The sequence below is a fragment of the Pseudophryne corroboree genome, chromosome 3 (genome assembly GCF_028390025.1).
Source record: "Pseudophryne corroboree isolate aPseCor3 chromosome 3, aPseCor3.hap2, whole genome shotgun sequence".
In the NCBI taxonomy this organism is placed as follows: Eukaryota; Metazoa; Chordata; class Amphibia; order Anura; family Myobatrachidae; genus Pseudophryne; species Pseudophryne corroboree.
Genome location: NC_086446.1, coordinates 133,488,810 through 133,510,983, shown reverse-complemented (window position 1 = coordinate 133,510,983; position 22,174 = coordinate 133,488,810). Strand labels below are relative to the sequence as shown.

The following is a 22,174-nucleotide window of genomic DNA, read 5'->3' as shown; positions in this document are numbered from 1 at the left end:
TCTTTAGCAATTGAAGTGTTATCTATTACAGCTGACCCTGAAGGCAGATATGTTCTCATAGAAGCTCAATTAGAAAATAAGAAATATTTTATTTGCAATGTTTATGCACCCAACATATATAAGAAATCATTTTTTGTTTCTCTTATGACGTTGCTATACAAATGCGATTTATCCTCTCTAATTGTATGTGGAGATTTAAACCTTATATCATCCCTATACTTAGATAAGTCCCATTTTAGTAAGACCTCTAGACCATTACCTAAAATGGGTGTCCCCTGGATGGCTAAAAGACTTAACCTTATTGACACATGGAGAGCTGTGAATCCAACTGAGAAGGAATTCACATGTTTATCAATGGCCCATAATACTTGGTCTCGGATTGATTACATACTAATCGCCTCAGTACTTTTTCCGCATATACGACAGGCAGTGATAGAGACGATTTCTATTTCGGACCATGGCTTAGTGTGGATAGAGTTGGGCTACAAGAAGGAGCAAACGGGTCATCCTTCCTGGAAATTTCCCTCATATTTGGGTAATTCAGAGGGCTTTAAAAATAAAATTTCATCTGTATGGGAAACATATAAAAAGAATAATGCAATACATGAAGCGGAAAATCCCTTTCTTTTTTGGCTTACGGCGAAATCTGTTTTAAGGGGTGAGATAATTTCCTATGAATCTTATGTTAAAAGAAAACGCAACTCCCTATATTTAGAAAGTCAACAAAATCTATCACAGGCTTAACAAGCGTACAAAATAAATCCTACAGCACAAACCAAGAATTCCTATCTATTAGCTAAAACTAATTTTAATGAACTTTTACACTCTTCTGGTGAGAAATATTACTTTACGATCAGTTATAAGTTTCATCGCTTCGGAAACAAATCAGGAAAACTTCTTACCACGTTATTAAAAGGATCTAGAAAACCTATGACTATTCATCCCCTAAAATTAGCTGATGGCTCTTTCACATCTTCCAATGCTCATATCTCCAAAGTTATGAGAGATTTCTATGCAGACTTATATTCCCCCCCTAAACAAATTTTAAATGATTCCCCCCCCATTTTGCCTAATTCGATTGAAACATACCCTCAACAATTCTGGGACAATTTACTTTTACCCCAAGTTCCTTCAGCCCTTGCCTCTTCTTTAACATTGCCTATTTCGACTACTGAAATTTTTGATACCATTAAAAGACTTAAATCATGTAAAGCCCCTGGCCCAGACGGGTATTCAAATGAATTTTATAAACAAATGGCCACACAATTGTGTTCTACACTACAAGCTGTATTTAATCATATTATGACTGGGAGGACTCTTCCATTATATTTTACGGATGCTGTGATCAAAGTGTTGCCAAAAGAAGGTAGAGATCTCTCCCTGCCGGGTTCGTATAGACCGATTTCTTTGCTTAACGTTGATTTTAAAATTTTTACATCTATTTTAGCACAAAGACTTAAAGATATTTTACCTCTACTGATCCATAAAGATCAAACAGGCTTTATAACCGGAAGACACTCAGTGGTGAATATACGAAGAGTTCTCTCAGTCATACAACAGGAAAACAATCATTCATCCCTAAACTCATCCCATAGTTTGATTCTCACTTTAGACGCAGAAAAGGCCTTTGACCTTTTACTGTGGCCTCACTTATTCCAAACATTGAAAAATTTTGGCTTCCCAGATTCTTTTATTTCAATTATAAAAACATTGGCCCTCATTCCGAGTTGATCGGTCGCAAGGCGAATTTAGCAGAGTTACACACGCTAAGCCGCCGCCTACTGGGAGTGAATCTTAGCTTCTTAAAATTGCGACCGATGTATTCGCAATATTGCGATTACTAACTACTTAGCAGTTTCTGAGTAGCTCCAGACTTACTCTGCCTGTGCGATCATTTCAGTGCTTATCGTTCCTGGTTGACGTCACAAACACACCCAGCGTTCGCCCAGGCACTCCCACCGTTTCCCCGGCCACTCCTGCGTTTTTTCCGGAAACGGTAGCGTTTTCAGCCACACGCCCCTGAAACGCCGTGTTTCCGCCCAGTAACACCCATTTCCTGTCAATCACATTACGATCGCCGGAGCGAAGAAAAAGCCGTGAGTAAAATTACTTTCTTCATAGTAAAGTTACTTGGCGCAGTCGCAGTGCGAACATTGCGCATGCGTACTAAGCGGATTTTCACTGCGATGCGATGAAAAATACCGAGCGAACAACTCGGAATGAGGGCCATTGTACTCTTCCCCTTCATCGTATGTGTTTTGTAACGGAGTAATGTCCCCCCCCTTCCTATTACAACGAGGAACGAGGCAAGGATGCCCCCTTTCCCCTCTCCTTTTTGATTTATCGATCGAACCACTGGCAGTGGCGGTGCGTCAATCTAACGGTATTCAAGGAATCAAATTAGGAACAGAAACACTAAAAATAGCTTTATTTGCTGATGATACACTTTTATTTTTAACTAACCCAGAACAGTCTTTACCATCTCTCCTACATTTAATCTCTTCATTCGGAAAAGTTGCAGGTTATAAGATTATTATCACAAAATCGGAAATTTTATTGTTAGGTAATACCTCAACGGCCATTTTTTTAAACCCGGACATTCCTCCTTTTAAAATTTCTAAAACCCATTTTAAATACCTAGGTATCAATATTTGCTCTAATTTGAACAACTTATATAAAATAAACTTCTCTCAAGCAATGAGTAACTTACTCCTGAAACTCGAAGCATGGAAAGATCTCCCGTTATCATTATTAGGTAGAATAGAAGTAATCAAGAGTATATTGTTCCCCAAAATATTTTATTTCATACAGATGCTCCCGATTTCTCTTACACGTTCTGACATACTCAAACTTGAAGCTCTGTTTTTAAAATTCATATGGCGTGGTAAACGCCCAAGGATTGCTAAATTGAAATTGAAATCGACAAAAACTGACGGAGGCTTTAGTTTCCCAGATTTAAAGTCTTATTCTTTAGCAGTGCACTTCCGGTATATAATAGATTGGTTTCACAATACATCACTTTATACTGACCTTGAGTTAGAACATGCTATTTTTTCCCCATATTCTCCAGCTGCCCTAATCCATCTACACCCTTCCCAAATACCATCTAAGTTTAAAGACCACATTTTATTTAAAGATACTTTCTTAGCTTGGAAATCTGTTAACAAAATGCTCCACAGAAATCCTTATTTTTCGCAATTTATCCCCTTCTGGGGAAACCCAGCTTTTCAGCCGTCATTACAGAACTCAGCCTTCTTACAATGGAAATTGAAAGGGCTAGACTCATTTAGCAAAATATTTGAACCTGGAGGCTCTATTTATTCGTTTTCAGAACTAAGACATAAATTTGATATTCCTAAACATCACATGTTCATGTATTTCCAAGTGCGTCATTATGTGTATTCTACCAGTCATCCTACTATCCCTAAAATGATCAGTGATTTAAAAACACCTTCAAAATCACATCCCAATGATATTGATTCTTTACTAAAGTTTACTTGCTCAAAACCTTATAAAGTGCAGTCTTTGTATGTTATTTTGCTAAAATGCTCCCCCACAGTTCAATGGGAAAACTTGCTTTTGAAATGGAAAAAAGATATTCCGACCCTGACGGTGATTACTGAAATTACTGACCCCTGCTTAAGATCCCTTAAATTTTTGGGATCATCCTACCTTCAAGAGGTGCACCTGAGAACGATCCACAGGGCATATATTGCTCCGTTACAGCGCAAGTATATGATCCCTAATGATAAAGGAAATTGTATTAAATGTGGAATCTCCTCAGCATCCTTTTTACATTGCATGTGGGAGTGCAGAAAAGTAAAATTTTTCTGGAATAAACTCTTAGTATTTATCAACCAAATGTTTGACATGAATGCATACCTAGATCCGTTAGCATGCTTATGTTTGAACTTTAAGAATTGGAATATAAAACCGAAGACTTGCCCTTTGTTAAGTGTTATACTCACTCTTGCTAAGAAATGTATATTAATCCGATGGGTCAAAAATTCGGCTCCTACCATTACGGAGGTTAAACAAAAGCTTTTACAACTAATGCACTACGATTGGAAAACATTTTTGACCACTTACCCTTTCTTTGGTCTCTACAAATTTTGTGTAAAATGGAATTACTTTATCAATATTTTAGATCCCTATTATAAATCTCAAGTTTTAAAAATGATAGATTGTAAAAAGGAGACATATAACTTATGTACATAGAATGCTCGATTCAAATCAATACTTGTAATGCCTAATATATACCTTTGCTTTATGTGGATTTTTTGAGTAGATTTATAGGCTGATCTTTGATATATTATTACTTGCTAACGCTGCTATTATATGACTCCTCCCCGTATTTTACTTTCCTCTTGTGTGTGTTTCTACTACTCTATCTCTTTATCTTTTCTTTAAACTACCATTATTAGTAATAATACAGAGTCAGATTGTTCAAGGTTAAGAATAACTTTATTAGCCTTGTGATTGATATGTTATACAATCTACTGCAAGATAAGTCTGTTAATCTTTCTGACTTGTAAAATTTAAAATTTACGATTTTACTTGTTTATTACAAAACCTGAATAAATAAATCTTTAAAAAAAAAAAAATGCACACCTCCCAGGCCGCTGGCGGAGCTCCCGCAGCAGCAGCACCTTCAGGGGTTAAGGAGCCGAAAGTAAATCTCCCGGATCGTTTTTCTGGAGATCGCTCGCAGTTCTTTTGTTTCAAGGAGAGCTGCAAGCTATATTTCCAGCTTAGGCCTCAGTCTTCTGGGTCGGAGATTCAGCAGGTGGGCATAGTGATTTCCTTGCTACAAGGAGACCCACAGGTCTGGGCATATGGGTTGCAGCCTGACTGTCCGTCGCTTAAAAGTGTTGATGCTTTTTTTACGGCACTGGGCATGTTGTATGATGACCCTGACAAGACGGCCTCAGCCGAGGCTCAGATTTCGATCCTTAAGCAAGGGCGAAGGCCAGTTGAGGTTTACTGTATGGAGTTTTGGAGGTTGGCCCATGATACCCAGTGGAATGACCCAGCCCTGAGACACCAGTACTGAAGAGGTCTTTCTAACCAGATAAAAGACCAACTGGTACAATATCCCTTGCCTGATAGCTTGGATCAGCTCATGCAGTTATCCATCCGGGTGGATAGACGGCTGAGAGAGCGTAGGCTTGAAAGGGAGACCGAGGTTTCCTTCTTTCCCAAGGGAACCTCAGACTCTGAGGAATTTTCCGAGGAGCCTATGCAGATTGGGGCTACCCGCCTCTCCTCGCGTGAGAAGACGCGGAGGAGACAGCAGGGTTTGTGTTTGTACTGTAGGAATAAAGGTCATGTGGTAGTATCATGCCCAGAAAAGCCGGAAAACTTCAGGGCCTGAGGGTGATGGGAAATATCCTGTCAGGCCAGAAGTCAGAATTTCCCAAGAAGACTTTTATCATTCCGGTGACCTTGAAGATCCTCGGTCAAACTGTCAAGACTGAGGCCTTTGTGGACAGTGGGGCCGACGGGGTTTTTATGGACCGCCAATTCGCCCTGAAACACTCTGTTACCTTAGTACCCTTGGCATCGGAGATTGAGATCTGTGGGTTAAACGGGGAACCATTATCCCAGGGTAAAATTACCTCTTGCACTAGCCAGATTTCTTTGTTTATTGGAGCCACACACTCTGAAAAATTGTCCTTTTATGTGACTGTCTGTACTTTTGCCCCATTGGTGTTGGGGTTACCCTGGTTAAGGGCCCACAATCCTCAATTTGACTGGGTCTCTGGGGAGATTCTTAGTTGGGGTACTGATTGTTTCAGGAGTTGCTTGAGCCTTCCAGTCAGGCTTTCGCAGCTAAGTTTGCCAGGATTGCCAGGATGTTATGCAGATTTTGCGGACGTGTTCTCCAAAAAAGTTGCAGAGGTACTACCTCCCCATCGCCCCTATGACTGTGCCATTGATTTGTTGCCGAATGCTTAGCTTCCCAAGAGCAGGTTGTACTCCCTGTCACGTCCTGAGACTTAGGCTATGGCAGAGTACATTCAGGAGAACTTGGCTAAGGGATTTATCAGACCTTCACAGTCTCCAGTTGGGTCGGGGTTCTTCTTCGTGGGTAAAAAGGACGGTTCGTTGCGACCCTGCATCGACTTCAGGGAATTGAACCGTATCACGATTAAAAACTCATACCCACTGCCTCTCATTTCGGTCTTGTTTGACCAGCTTCGTACTGCCACCATTTTTTCTAAGATTGACCTACGCGGTGCGTACAATCTAATCCGAATAAGAGATAAGAGAGGGGGATGAATGGAAGACTGCCTTTAATACCCACTCAGGGCATTATGAATATTTGGTGATGCCTTTTGGGCTCTGTAATGCCCCGGCAGTCTTCCAGGATTTCATGAACGATGTGCTCAGGGAATATTTGGATAGATTCTTAGTTGTATACTTAGATGACATCCTCATCTTCTCCCATTCCCTGGAGGAACATCGGAAGCATGTACGCTTAGTCCTCCAGAAACTCAGAGACCACCGGCTTGGGGCGAAGCTGGAGAAGTGCGAATTTGAAGTTCAGCAAATCGCATTTCTAGGATATATTATCTCCCCAGAAGGTTTCCAAATGGAGGGTTCCAAGGTACAGGCAGTCCTGGATTGGGTGCAGCCCACTAGTTTGAAGGCGCTTCAGCGTTTCCTGGGCTTTGCGAATTTTTATAGACGATTTATCGCTGGATTTTCGTCTATAGTGGCGCCCTTGGTGGCACTCACTAAGAAAGGGGCGGATGTTGCTCACTGGTCTTGTGAGGCCAAAGCGGCTTTTGCCCGTCTCAAAAGGGCATTTGTCTCGGCCAAGGTGCTGCGACACCCAGATCCAGAGCGTCCTTTTGTGGTGGAGGTGGATGCCTCTGAGATGGGTATTGGGGCAGTGCTCTCTCAGATGGGAGTGTCTGATAATCACCTTCATCCCTGTGCTTACTTTTCCCGTAAATTTTCGCCTGCCGAGATGAATTATGACGTGGGTAACCGGGAATTGTTGGCTATTAAGGATGCACTCGAGGAGTGGAGACACTGGCTTGAGGGGGCTAAGTTTGTGGTCTCAATTCTCACCGACCATAAGAATTTGGCATATTTAGAGTCAGCGAAGCGTCTCAATGCCAGGCAGGCACGATGGGCTTTGTTTTTTGCTCGCTTTAATTTTTTGATAACATATCGCCCTGGGTCAAAAAACATCAAGGCTGATGCGCTCTCGCTGAGTTTTGCTCCAATCCAGGAGACCACCAAGGAGCCATTGCCCATTGTGTCCCCATCATGTATTAAAGTGGGCATTACCCAGGACCTCTTGTCATTAGTCCTTAGAGCACAGGAGCAGGCTCCTCCAGACCTTCCGGTAGGTCTTTTGTTTGTGCCTCCTAGGTTAAGACAGCGAGTGTTCCTGGAATTCCATGCCAAGAAGTCGGCAGGTCACCCGGGTATTGCCAGAACTCGGGAGTTGCTATCTAGGGCGGTGTGGTGGCCCTCGGTGGCTAAGGATGTGGATCAGTGGGTTCGGGCATGTGACATCTGTGCCCGAAATAAGACTCCTAGAGGGGTTCCTGTTGGCCCATTACATCCACTCTCTATTCCATCTAAGCCATGGACCCACATTTCAATGGATTTTGTGGTGGACTTGCCCAAATCCTCGGGGATGACAGCCATCTGGGTTGTCGTTGACAGGTTTTCGAAGATGGCGCACTTCGTTCCACTGGTTGGGCTGCTATCGGCCAGACGCCTTTCTGAATTATTTATGCTGCATGTTGTGCGCCTCCACGGGTTGCCACTTGATGTGGTCTCTGACCGTGGATCCCAGTTTGTGGCCAAATTCTGGAGGGCATTTTGTTCTGATCTCCAGATTTCTGTGAGCTTGTCGTCAGGCTACCATCCGCAGTCTAATGGGCAGACTGAAAGGGTGAACCAGTCCTTGGAGCAGTTCTTCAGGTGTTATGTCTCCAAGTGTCAGACTGACTGGGTTGCTCATCTGTCCATGGCGGAGTTTGCCTATAACAACGCTGCTCACTCTGCTACAGGGATCTCTCCCTTCCTTTGTGTGTATGGGCATCATCCTAAGGCCAATTCTTTTGACCCCCTGGACTCCACGCCTGGTGGTTCCTCTGTGGTTTCGGTCCTTAGGGGTATTTGGAGGAAAGTGAAGAAAGCCCTTGTGTCTGTGTCATTAGTGACCAAAAGGGTTTTTGATAAGCGGAAAAGACCCTGCAGCTTCAAATTAGGAGACTTCGTCTGGTTGTCTACCAAGAATTTGAAGTTGAGACAGCCATCTCATAAGTTAGGCCCCCGGTTCATCGGCCCTTATAAGATCACTAGGGTTATCAATCCGGTGGCATTTCAGTTAGATCTGCCCCGTTCTTTGGGTATCAATAAAACATTTCATTGTTCCCTTTTAAAACGGGCGATTAGTAATCCTTCTTCCAGTGGAAGACCTTCTCCTCTTCTTATATGTGGCCAGAGGGAGTTTGTTGTTGAAAGGATTCTTGACTCCAATATGGTTCGGGGTCGGTTGTCATTTTTGGTGCACTGGAAGGGGTATGGCCCGGAGGAGCGGTCGTGGGTGCGCAGTTGTGATCTTCATGCCCCCAGACTGATACGCTCTTTCTTCTCGCAGATCCCCGATAAACCCGGTGGTAGGGGTTCTTTGACCCCTCGTCAGAGGGGGGGTACTGTTAGGGTCTCCTGCCCTGTGCTGCCACGTCGTCATGGCAACCGGGAGACAAGTGCTAGCGGAGTAACCTGAGCGCAGCTGATACTCCGGTTCGGGTCTTTTGCTGTGCAGTGGTTACAGGCTTTGTGCACGGCAGGGGATCCGGTGCTGGTTTTTGTGCTCAGTCTGTGAGGTCTGAGTGGGGCGTGGACAGCACCTGCTATATAAACCCTCTTCTCAGGTTAAGCAGATGCTGCTGAATCTTTGTTGGTTAGTCAGTTCCTGAAAGTTAGTCAGTACTGTGTAACTTTGTATTTGTTTGTTGCTTACTGCAAATAGGCCTTGTGATTTGGTACTACACTCTGCCAATCCAGACCTAGCAGTAAGACTGGAGTCAGTCGTTTAACTTGCTGGGGTTCTTTTGCTACTCTGTGAACTTAGCAAGTTTGCGGCTGTATTCTCAGACTTGCCTGCCAAAATCCTTTCTCACTGTGCAAGGTGTTCAGGTGTCAGTTTAGGATTAGGATTGTGGAGACTCTCCTTGTGTCTATTATTCCATCTCTGACCAAGGAGTTTACTGCCACACCCATTGGTAACCCTTTAGGGTTTTGCTGTTGCCCTTAGCAACAGCATTTCGGGTTCTCTACGTATTAAAACACAACATCTCGCTTCTTTCCATCTGAGCATTCCTAATACTAGGGAGACACCCAGTTTCTTAGCCTCTGGGCTTCTCTGTTCACTTTGTGTTTATTTTGTTACCCTATCACCTTCTGTGTACGTAATGTCATATTCCCCAGTCTGTCTGTGAGTTCATTTGTTTTGCATCCCTCTCCGTTCAGACACCAGTACATTCCTGCAGGCACTGGTGTGCATAACATATTCAGCAGCCCAATACTCCTGTTGAAATTTTGTGGGAATATGGAGCATACCCCTCAAAATACTTTGCAACAGGTGGTCGATCAGGTGCAGGTCTTGACTCGACAATTTAATGATTTGTCCATTAAAATGCACACCTCCCAGGCCGCTGGCGGAGCTCCCGCAGCAGCAGCACCTTCAGGGGTTAAGGAGCCGAAAGTAAATCTCCCGGATCGTTTTTCTGGAGATCGCTCGCAGTTCTTTTGTTTCAAGGAGAGCTGCAAGCTATATTTCCAGCTTAGGCCTCAGTCTTCTGGGTCGGAGATTCAGCAGGTGGGCATAGTGATTTCCTTGCCACAAGGAGACCCACAGGTCTGGGCATATGGGTTGCAGCCTGACTGTCCGTCGCTTAAAAGTGTTGATGCTTTTTTTACGGCACTGGGCATGTTGTATGATGACCCTGACAAGACGGCCTCAGCCGAGGCTCAGATTTCGATCCTTAAGCAAGGGCGAAGGCCAGTTGAGGTTTACTGTATGGAGTTTTGGAGGTTGGCCCATGATACCCAGTGGAATGACCCAGCCCTGAGACACCAGTACTGAAGAGGTCTTTCTAACCAGATAAAAGACCAACTGGTACAATATCCCTTGCCTGATAGCTTGGATCAGCTCATGCAGTTATCCATCCGGGTGGATAGACGGCTGAGAGAGCGTAGGCTTGAAAGGGAGACCGAGGTTTCCTTCTTTCCCAAGGGAACCTCAGACTCTGAGGAATTTTCCGAGGAGCCTATGCAGATTGGGGCTACCCGCCTCTCCTCGCGTGAGAAGACGCGGAGGAGACAGCAGGGTTTGTGTTTGTACTGTAGGAATAAAGGTCATGTGGTAGTATCATGCCCAGAAAAGCCGGAAAACTTCAGGGCCTGAGGGTGATGGGAAATATCCTGTCAGGCCAGAAGTCAGAATTTCCCAAGAAGACTTTTATCATTCCGGTGACCTTGAAGATCCTCGGTCAAACTGTCAAGACTGAGGCCTTTGTGGACAGTGGGGCCGACGGGGTTTTTATGGACCGCCAATTCGCCCTGAAACACTCTGTTCCCTTAGTACCCTTGGCATCGGAGATTGAGATCTGTGGGTTAAACGGGGAACCATTATCCCAGGGTAAAATTACCTCTTGCACTAGCCAGATTTCTTTGTTTATTGGAGCCACACACTCTGAAAAATTGTCCTTTTATGTGACTGTCTGTACTTTTGCCCCATTGGTGTTGGGGTTACCCTGGTTAAGGGCCCACAATCCTCAATTTGACTGGGTCTCTGGGGAGATTCTTAGTTGGGGTACTGATTGTTTCAGGAGTTGCTTGAGCCTTCCAGTCAGGCTTTCGCAGCTAAGTTTGCCAGGATTGCCAGGATGTTATGCAGATTTTGCGGACGTGTTCTCCAAAAAAGTTGCAGAGGTACTACCTCCCCATCGCCCCTATGACTGTGCCATTGATTTGTTGCCAAATGCTAAGCTTCCCAAGAGCAGGTTGTACTCCCTGTCACGTCCTGAGACTTAGGCTATGGCAGAGTACATTCAGGAGAACTTGGCTAAGGGATTTATCAGACCTTCACAGTCTCCAGTTGGGTCGGGGTTCTTCTTCGTGGGTAAAAAGGACGGTTCGTTGCGACCCTGCATCGACTTCAGGGAATTGAACCGTATCACGATTAAAAACTCATACCCACTGCCTCTCATTTCGGTCTTGTTTGACCAGCTTCGTACTGCCACCATTTTTTCTAAGATTGACCTACGCGGTGCGTACAATCTAATCCGAATAAGAGAGGGGGATGAATGGAAGACTGCCTTTAATACCCACTCAGGGCATTATGAATATTTGGTGATGCCTTTTGGGCTCTGTAATGCCCCGGCAGTCTTCCAGGATTTCATGAACGATGTGCTCAGGGAATATTTGGATAGATTCTTAGTTGTATACTTAGATGACATCCTAATCTTCTCCCATTCCCTGGAGGAACATCGGAAGCATGTACGCTTAGTCCTCCAGAAACTCAGAGACCACCGGCTTGGGGCGAAGCTGGAGAAGTGCGAATTTGAAGTTCAGCAAATCGCATTTCTAGGATATATTATCTCCCCAGAAGGTTTCCAAATGGAGGGTTCCAAGGTACAGGCAGTCCTGGATTTGGTGCAGCCCACTAGTTTGAAGGCGCTTCAGCGTTTCCTGGGCTTTGCAAATTTTTATAGACGATTTATCGCTGGATTTTCGTCTATAGTGGCGCCCTTGGTGGCACTCACTAAGAAAGGGGCGGATGTTGCTCACTGGTCTTGTGAGGCCAAAGCGGCTTTTGCCCGTCTCAAAAGGGCATTTGTCTCGGCCAAGGTGCTGCGACACCCAGATCCAGAGCGTCCTTTTGTGGTGGAGGTGGATGCCTCTCAGATGGGTATTGGGGCAGTGCTCTCTCAGATGGGAGTGTCTGATAATCGCCTTCATCCCTGTGCTTACTTTTCCCGTAAATTTTCGCCTGCCGAGATGAATTATGACGTGGGTAACCGGGAATTGTTGGCTATTAAGGATGCACTCGAGGAGTGGAGACACTGGCTTGAGGGGGCTAAGTTTGTGGTCTCAATTCTCACCGACCATAAGAATTTGGCATATTTAGAGTCAGCGAAGCGTCTCAATGCCAGGCAGGCACGATGGGCTTTGTTTTTTGCTCGCTTTAATTTTTTGATAACATATCGCCCTGGGTCAAAAAACATCAAGGCTGATGCGCTCTCGCGGAGTTTTGCTCCAATCCAGGAGACCACCAAGGAGCCATTGCCCATTGTGTCCCCATCATGTATTAAAGTGGGCATTACCCAGGACCTCTTGTCATTAGTCCTTAGAGCACAGGAGCAGGCTCCTCCAGACCTTCCGGTAGGTCTTTTGTTTGTGCCTCCTAGGTTAAGACAGCGAGTGTTCCTGGAATTCCATGCCAAGAAGTCGGCAGGTCACCCGGGTATTGCCAGAACTCGGGAGTTGCTATCTAGGGCGGTGTGGTGGCCCTCGGTGGCTAAGGATGTGGATCAGTGGGTTCGGGCATGTGACATCTGTGCCTGAAATAAGACTCCTAGAGGGGTTCCTGTTGGCCCATTACATCCACTCTCTATTCCATCTAAGCCATGGACCCACATTTCAATGGATTTTGTGGTGGACTTGCCCAAATCCTCGGGGATGACAGCCATCTGGGTTGTCGTTGACAGGTTTTCGAAGATGGCGCACTTCGTTCCACTGGTTGGGCTGCTATCGGCCAGACGCCTGTCTGAATTATTTATGCTGCATGTTGTGCGCCTCCACGGGTTGCCACTTGATGTGGTCTCTGACCGTGGATCCCAGTTTGTGGCCAAATTCTGGAGGGCATTTTGTTCTGATCTCCAGATTTCTGTGAGCTTGTCGTCAGGCTACCATCCGCAGTCTAATGGGCAGACTGAAAGGGTGAACCAGTCCTTGGAGCAGTTCCTCAGGTGTTATGTCTCCAAGTGTCAGACTGACTGGGTTGCTCATCTGTCCATGGCGGAGTTTGCCTATAACAACGCGGCTCACTCTGCTACAGGGATCTCTCCCTTCCTTTGTGTGTATGGGCATTATCCTAAGGCCAATTCTTTTGACCCCCTGGACTCCACGCCTGGTGGTTCCTCTGTGGTTTCGGTCCTTAGGGGTATTTGGAGGAAAGTGAAGAAAGCCCTTGTGTCTGTGTCATTAGTGACCAAAAGGGTTTTTGATAAGCGGAAAAGACCCTGCAGCTTCAAATCAGGAGACTTCGTCTGGTTGTCTACCAAGAATTTGAAGTTGAGACAGCCATCTCATAAGTTAGGCCCCCGGTTCATCGGCCCTTATATGATCACTAGGGTTATCAATCCGGTGGCATTTCAGTTAGATCTGCCCCGTTCTTTGGGTATCAATAAAACATTTCATTGTTCCCTATTAAAACGGGCGATTAGTAATCCTTCTTCCAGTGGAAGACCTTCTCCTCTTCTGATACGTGGCCAGAGGGAGTTTGTTGTTGAAAGGATTCTTGACTCCAAGATGGTTCGGGGTCGGTTGTCATTTTTGGTGCACTGGAAGGGGTATGGCCCGGAGGAGTGGTCGTGGGTGCGCAGTTGTGATCTTCATGCCCCCAGACTGATACGCTCTTTCTTCTCGCAGTTCCCCGATAAACCCGGTGGCAGGGGTTCTTTGACCCCTCGTCAGAGGGGGGGTACTGTTAGGGTCTCCTGCCCTGTGCTGCCACGTCGTCATGGCAACCGGGAGACAAGTGCTAGCGGAGTAACCTGAGCGCAGCTGATACTCCGGTTCGGGTCTTTTGCTGTGCAGTGGTTACAGGCTTTGTGCACGGCAGGGGATCCGGTGCTGGTTTTTGTGCTCACAGTCTGTGAGGTCTGAGTGGGGCGTGGACAGCACCTGCTATATAAACCCTCTTCTCAGGTTAAGCAGATGCTGCTGAATCTTTGTTGGTTAGTCAGTTCCTGAAAGTTAGTCAGTACTGTGTAACTTTGTATTTGTTTGTTGCTTACTGCAAATAGGCCTTGTGATTTGGTACTACACTCTGCCAATCCAGACCTAGCAGTAAGACTGGAGTCAGTCGTTTAACTTGCTGGGGTTCTTTTGCTACTCTGTGAACTTAGCAAGTTTGCGGCTGTATTCTCAGACTTGCCTGTCAAAATCCTTTCTCACTGTGCAAGGTGTTCAGGTGTCAGTTTAGTGGCAGTAAGCTGAACCAGTGCACTGCAAGTGAGGATTAGGATTGTGGAGACTCTCCTTGTGTCTAATATTCCATCTCTGACCAAGGAGTTTACTGCCACACCCATTGGTAACCCTTTAGGGTTTTGCTGTTGCCCTTAGCAACAGCATTTCGGGTTCTCTACGTATTAAAACACAACATCTCGCTTCTTTCCATCTGAGCATTCCTAATACTAGGGAGACACCCAGTTTCTTAGCCTCTGGGCTTCTCTGTTCACTTTGTGTTTATTTTGTTACCCTATCACCTTCTGTGTACGTAATGTCATATTCCCCAGTCTGTCTGTGAGTTCATTTGTTTTGCATCCCTCTCCGTTCAGACACCAGTACATTCCTGCAGGCACTGGTGTGCATAACAATAATAAACCTTGCTGACCCCTTGAGCAGCAGCTCTTCAACCGGAACCCTGGATACCATACGTCCACCGCTTTTGCAATTGGATCCCATCATGGACTTTTTCCTTTTAAGCAATCCCCAATGCACAACATGAATAGATGGTGAAAGTTCTTAGAGCGCTTTCACCCACTCCTCCGCTGAGTACCACGACTCACTCCAATAGTGACCACTGCATACCCAGTGAGGTCCCTAATTGGTTTCTATTTACTGGAAGTGTTAGGAGTGACTTACTTTTTCCAGCAAATATCCACCGCTGGATATTTTCCTGAAAGAGACCAGCGAAAACTCTCTATGCACTTATACACAAATCACGCTTCCGTATGCTCTACACGGCGCTAATGATACCGTGATTTTATGCAAATGCTCGTAAAAGGGGGTATCAAGTTGCGCTACATATCGCACCCACATACATGCGGTCCAATCGCACAGCCTATAGGTACTTGTTACCTAGCTGCCATTCGACCACAAGTCGATGCACATGTTATGTGCTATTGTAGCATGGCTACTGTCCCACCTTTTATCTGAACAAAACTATCGTGTAATTTGTACTTAGTGTCCCCACTCTTATACACTTTGCGTAAACACGTGACCGTGCTTGTCTTTTACTCTGCGTGCACGGTCCTGTACTTTGTCCGAGCCACGTGTACAAAACCGTGCGTCTGCAATAAAACAAATTCCACAACCTCTATAAATGTGAGCAATGCTAACTATAATCGCTCACAAACACAATCCCCGCTTGTTTTGTGTAACCCTTTACGACTGGGCCAGACCTGCGTGTTGTGCTTTATTTTTACTTCCTTAAATACTTTTATTTCAAATTTAACTATATAGCAACAAATGTTTCTGATTTCACACAGATCTAAACAAATCTAGCAATCTAAATCTTGCGGCAACAATGTGAGAGGGTATGCAAAGTATCGGTGCCCTTTGTGTATGCTTTTGGCGGCATAATAAAATTCACAGATTTTTAAAAAAGCTTTTTTTCTGTTTTACGGGTTCTATCAGCACCTCTGCAGGGCAGTCAGAGCAGACGCAATCTAACAGCACACAAATAGGGTTTTCAGAACATCCACCTACCAGGAAATGGTTACGTAAAATAACTTTCCACCCTTTGCTGATATATTAAGTCTGCTATGACCTGTTAGGCTGTGAGCATGTGAAAACCGTATCGAGCCCCCAATTGCAAATGTCGGTTTACGTACAGGACAAAAAGCAACACTTTAAAAAGACATTCAATACACTTTAAATGGAGCCTCTGCGGCCGCTGTAATCAATCCTTATCCTACGTACTTTTTACACCATTAGCATAAAGAGCCCCGTACCATGTACGTACTTTGTGGACAAATGTCGCTCTGGTTGTATAAAGTACACTCAGTGCGTGCACACCCAAATATACTCCGTGAGCACGTAGCAGCAACACATGTGACTGTAATACACTTATAACCTTAGCAGGGAAAGGAGACATGACACCAGATTGTATTAAAATACCGGGTTCTGGCACACCAACATATAATTACTGAAATAAATACAATAACAATAATAATGTACAATAACAATACAATACAATACAATAGAATAATGGCTACAATCAATCAATACGTTTTTGGTTTCGCCTGCGCTTCCCAGTCTGGTCCTCAGTCATCAAGGTAGATGACCTTCAGAGTCTGTGTGTGAACGGGCATGCAGCTGGCTCTTTTATAAAATAGTCCACAACCCAACACAATGGATACTGTAATCTTTGTCCATTGGACACAGGGGTGGTCATTTACAGTACAGGAGAGGTCATAGGTCGGTTTGAATAGGAGGGCGATGTCTGTTCCAGGTGCACTTGCAGGTGGTCTCCTCTGGGTTCCCGCTGCATACTAAATGTACAGTAAATACAGTTAATATTTATATTCTGCTCCTGCGCATAACTATGCGCAGGAGCGTTTGATCTTCTGCAAACCAAGACTGGAATATTGCCCTTAAAATACCCTACAGCTGGATACCAAACACCACCTTATAACCTAATTCTGTCCCCTCCTATCCTGTAACGGTGAATCCCTTTGTTCTGATACCATTTAATCTATTGTAACTTGCTGGTGTCGTGCAGGGAGACTTTGTGTACATTGTGCACTATTTGGATTAAATATGTAATGTGTTTTTATGGCTTTTCCATGCGATCACAAACTCTACCGTAATTACCCATACCACGCGCTAATACACAGGACCGCAGGAGCGACCATACACAAATTGCGAATATGTATGCGCACGGCAGAACAAGTACGTGCATGGAGGCCATCTGTGTGTAGTTTGTACGTGATGTGTGTACTGCAATATTTTTTTACTTCGACAGAGCTCTTCTACTTATAACAACTGGTACATAAATGAAAAAGTTTCAAAATGGAATGCATCAAGAAAATGGTGGTGGTTGTATAAAATAAGCTACATCACCCAGTATTCCCAGATGGACTCCCATCCAAGTACTAACCAGGCCCAACACTGCTTAGCTTCCAAGATCAGATGAGATTGGGCATATCCAGTGTGGTGTGGTTGTAAATGAGCTTCGTGTTTTCTGATAGAGTTCTTCTACTTCTAACTACTTGTACATAAATGAAAAAGTTTAAAAATGGAATGCATCAAGAGAACGTGTTGGTAGTATAAAATAACCTACAGCACCTCGTATTCCTAGGTGGTCTACCATCCAATCACAAACCAGGCCCAACACACTTAGTCTCCAAGAACAGATGAGATTGGGCATATCCCGTGTGGTGTGGCTGTACATGAGCTTTGAGGTTTCTGTTTGAGCTCTTCTACTTCTAACTACTGGTACAAATATGAATACATTTCAAAATGTAATGCATCAAGAGAACAGTGTTAATAGAATAAAAATACCTAGAGCACCTGGTATTCCCAGGTTGTCTCCCATGCAAGTACTAACCAGGCCCAACACTGCTTAGCTTCCAACATCAGATGAGATTGGGCATATCCAGGGTAGTGTGGCTGTAGATGAGATTTCTGTTTTCTGATAGAGTTCTACTTCTAACTGCTGGTACATAAATGAAAAAGTTTCAAAATGGAATGCATCAAGAGAACGGTGCTGGTAGTATAAAAAGACCTACAGCATCTAGTATTCCCAGGTGGTACAAACACTAACCAGGCCCAACACTGCTTAGCTTCCAACTTCAGATGAGATTGGGCATATCCAGGGTGGTGTGTCTGTAGATGAGCTTTGTGGTTTCTGTTAGGGCGCTTCTATTTCTAACTACTGGTATATAAATGAAAACGTTTCAAAATGGAATGTATCAAGAGAACGGTGTTGGTAATATGAAATCATCTATAGCACCTCGTATTCCTCGTGGTCTACCATCCAAGCATTAACCAGGACCAATACAGTTTAGTCTCCAAGAATAGATGATATTAGGCATACCAAGAGTTGTGTGGCTGTAGAGGTGCTTTGTAGTTTCTGTTAGAGCCCTTCTACTGTACTTCTAACTACTGGTACAAAAATGAATAAGTTTCAAAATTAAATGTATCAATAAAACGGTGGTGGTAGTATAAATATCTAGTATTACCAGTTTGTCTCCCATCCAAGTACTAACCAGGCCCAACTTCCAAGATCAGATGAGATTAGGCATATCCAGTATGGCGTGGCTGTAGATGAGCTTTTATATTTCTGTTAGAGCTCTTCTTCTAAGTACTGGTACATTAATGAAAAAGTTTCAAAATGGAATGCATCAAGAGAACGGTATTGGTAGTATAGAAATTCCTACAGCACCTGGTATTCCCAGATCTTCTCCCATCAAAGTACTAACCAGGCCCAATACTGCTTAGCTTCCAAGATCAGATGAGATTGGGCATATGCAGTGTGGTGTGGCTGTAGATGTGCTTTGTGATTTCTGTTAGAGCTCTTCTATTGCTAACTACTGGTACATAAATGAATAAGTTTGAAAATGGAATGCATCAAGAGAACAGTGGTGGTAGTATAAAAATAGCTACAACACTGTAATTATACATCCAAATCACTGGAATTATATGTCCAAATCACTGTAATTATACTGAAAATCACTGTAATTATACTGCAAAATCACTGTAATTATACGTCCAAATCACTGGAATTATACGTTCATATCAATGGAATTATACGTCCAAATCACTGGAATTATACGTCCAAATCACTGGAATTATACTGCAAAATCACTTTAATTATACGTCCATATCACTGGAATTATACTGTAAAATCACTGTAATTATACGGCCAAATCACTGGAATTATACGGCCAAATCACTGGAATTATACGGCAAAATCACTGGAATTAAATGGCAGTACAACTGGACATATACGGAAGCGTCAGGCAGGATGGCATTTTAAAAAAATAGTCCCCAAACAACACATCATGCCAAGAAGTAAGAAAGGGCAATGAGGTAGCTGTATGACTAAGCTAAGCGACACAAGTGTGCGGCACAAACACCTGGCCCATCTAGGGTTGGCACTGCGGTCCCACTACACTAATGGTGGATACCGGATGCACGTCTAACACCAGCATAGTTGTTATGGCCTCAGTAATTGGCTTTGCAACAGGGTATATATATATATATATATATATAAAGAAGCAGAGACCTAGGCGCTATAGTACAGACGTGCGGTGGAGAAAGTAATAAAGAACACTCTTTTAACCCTTTTAAGAGTAGCAGCTCATAATACAAGATTAGTGTATGGTATACACATGAATAAAAATAGGTAGTGGAGAAAATAAGCGCTAATGAGTGTAGTGACAATTATAACGGAAATACTCAGGTGGGTTAAAAATATTATTATGGCCTTGGACACTTATCTGGTAAGTAAGAACTTCCAGCCGATGTTCATCATATTAGGATTAACATGTAAAAAGAAGAAACAGCAAAACATAGTGTGTATCGTTCATGGATTAAAAAGATGCCATTTGCTATATAGGGCACGAGTTTAGGGACCTAGCTTATTCCCAATAAAATGTAATCTGTAACTTCACAACATAAAATACAGATTTAATGAACAATCACATAAAAAACGGCTAGACAACACACGTACAAGATTTAAAATCATAAAAGCTTATCTGTCCATTATGGGAATAGGGAGGTCAGCAACAAACTATCCCAGGGACACAAGATAGCCAAAGGTTATGCGTACAGGATAAAAAAGTTCAAACGCTTATCTGTCCATCAAGGGGAGTTCAGCAGCAAACAGTCCCAACGCGTTTCGTCCATATAGGTGTGGACTTCTTCAAGGGGATGATAGTTTGTTGCTGACCTCCCTATTCCCATAATGGACAGATAAGCTGTTATGATTTTAAATCTTGTACGTGTGTTGTCTATAATAATATTTTAACCCACCTGAGTATTTCCGTTATAATTGTCACTACACTCATTAGCGCTTATTTTCTCCACTACCTATATATATATATATATATATATATATATATACACTGCTCAAAAAAATAAAGGGAACACTAAAATAACACATCCTAGATTTGAATGAATAAAATATTCTTATTAAATACTTTGTTCTTTACATAGTTGAATGTGCTGACAACAAAATCACACAAAAATGATCAATGGAAATCAAATTTATTAACCCATGGAGGTCTGGATTTGGAGTCACCCTCAAAATGAAAGTGGAAAAACACACTACAGGCTGATCCAACTTTGATGTAATGTCCTTAAAAAAAGTCAAAATGAAGCTTTTTAGTGTGTGTGTCCTCCACGTGCCTGTATGACCTCCCTACAATGCCTGGGCACGCTCCTGATGAGGTGGTGGATGGTCTCCTGAAGGATCTCCTCCCCGACCTGGACTAAAGCATCCGCCAACTTCTGGACAGTCTGTGGTGCAATGGATGGAGCGAGACATGATGTCCCAGATGTGCTCAATTGGATTCAGGTCTGAAGAACGGGCTGGCCAGTCCATAGCATCAATGCCTTCATCTTGCAGGAACTGCTGAAACACTCCAGCCACATGAGGTCTAGCATTGTCTTGCATTAGGAGGAACCCACGGTCAACCGCACCAGCATATGGTCTCACAAGGGGTCTGAGGATCTCATCTCAGTACCTAATGGCAGCCAGGCTACCTCTGGCGAGCACATGGAGGGCTGTGCGGCCCCCCAAAGACATGCCACCCCACACCATTATCGACCCACACCAAACCGGTCATGCTGGAGGATGTTGCAGGCAGCAGAACATTCTCCTTGGCGTCTCTAGACTCTGTCACGTCTGTCACATGTGCTCAGTGAGAACCTGCTTTCATCTGTGAAGAGCACAGGGCGCCTGTGGCGAATTTGCCAATCTTGGTGTTCTCTGCCAAATGCCAAATGTCCTGCACAGTGTTGGGCTGTAAGCACAACTCCCACCTGTGGATGTCGGGCCCTCATACCACCCTCATGGAGTCTGTTTCTGATCGTTTGAGTAGACACATGCACATTTGTGGCTTGCTGGAGGTCATTTTGCAGGGCTCTGGCAGTGCTCCTCCTGTTCCTCCTTGCACAAAGGCGGAGGTAGTGGTCCTGCTGCTGGGTTGTTGCCCTCCTACGGCCTCCTCCACATCTCCTGATGTACTGGCCTGTCTCCTGGTAGCGCCTCCATGCTCTGGACACTACGCTGACATACACAGCAAACCTTCTTGCCACAGCTCGCATTGATGTGCCATCCTGCATGAGCTGCACTACCTGAGCCACTTGTGTGGGTTGTAGGGAGGTCATACAGGCACGTGGAGGCCACACACACTAAAAAGCCTCATTTTGACTTGTTTTAAGGACATTACATCAAAGTTGAATCAGCCCGTAGTGTGTTTTTCCACTTTAATTTTGAGGGTGACTCCAAATCCAGACCTCCATGGGTTAATAAATTTGATTTCCATTGATAATTTTTGTGTGATTTTGTTGTCAGCACATTCAACTATGTAAAGAACAAAGTATTTAATAAGAATATTTCACTCATTCAGATCTAGGATGTGTTATTTTAGTGTTCCCTTTATTTTTTTGAGCAGTGTATATATATATATATAGATATATATAGATATATGTATATATATATATATACGGCAGTATCACTGGACTGGATTTATACACCTGTACCACTGCACTTATACGGCAGGATCACTGGATTTATACGGCAGGATCACTGGAATTATATGGCAGGATTACTGGAATTATACGGCAGGATTACTGGAATTATATGGCCAAATCACTGGAATTATACGGACAAATCACTGCAATTAAACTGCAAAATCACTGGAATTAATTGGCAAAATGGAGGTTGAGGGCTTCCATCGTCATGTGAAGCTGAACCACTAGTCATGAACATAGGCCAGGGCCTTAGCCGTTCCTTGCCACTCCGTGTCGTAAATGGCATATTGGCAAGTTTACGGTTCTCCTCAGACCATTTAAATTCATTTTTTGGGGTCTTTTTACTGAACTTTGGCTTTTTGGATTTTACATGCTCTCTACTATCACATTGGGCATTTCATCGTCTATGTCATGACTAGTGGCA

The 22,174-nt window shown here is 43.9% G+C and overlaps 3 pseudogenes; all 3 read right to left on the bottom strand.

Annotated features, from left to right (window-relative positions):
• Window positions 1-17,097: 17,097 nt before the first annotated feature.
• On the bottom strand, window positions 17,098-17,216 carry LOC134890153 (5S ribosomal RNA; annotated as a pseudogene).
• Window positions 17,217-17,547: 331 nt separating this feature from the next.
• On the bottom strand, window positions 17,548-17,666 carry LOC134897064 (5S ribosomal RNA; annotated as a pseudogene).
• Window positions 17,667-18,421: 755 nt separating this feature from the next.
• On the bottom strand, window positions 18,422-18,540 carry LOC134895533 (5S ribosomal RNA; annotated as a pseudogene).
• Window positions 18,541-22,174: the final 3,634 nt, after the last annotated feature.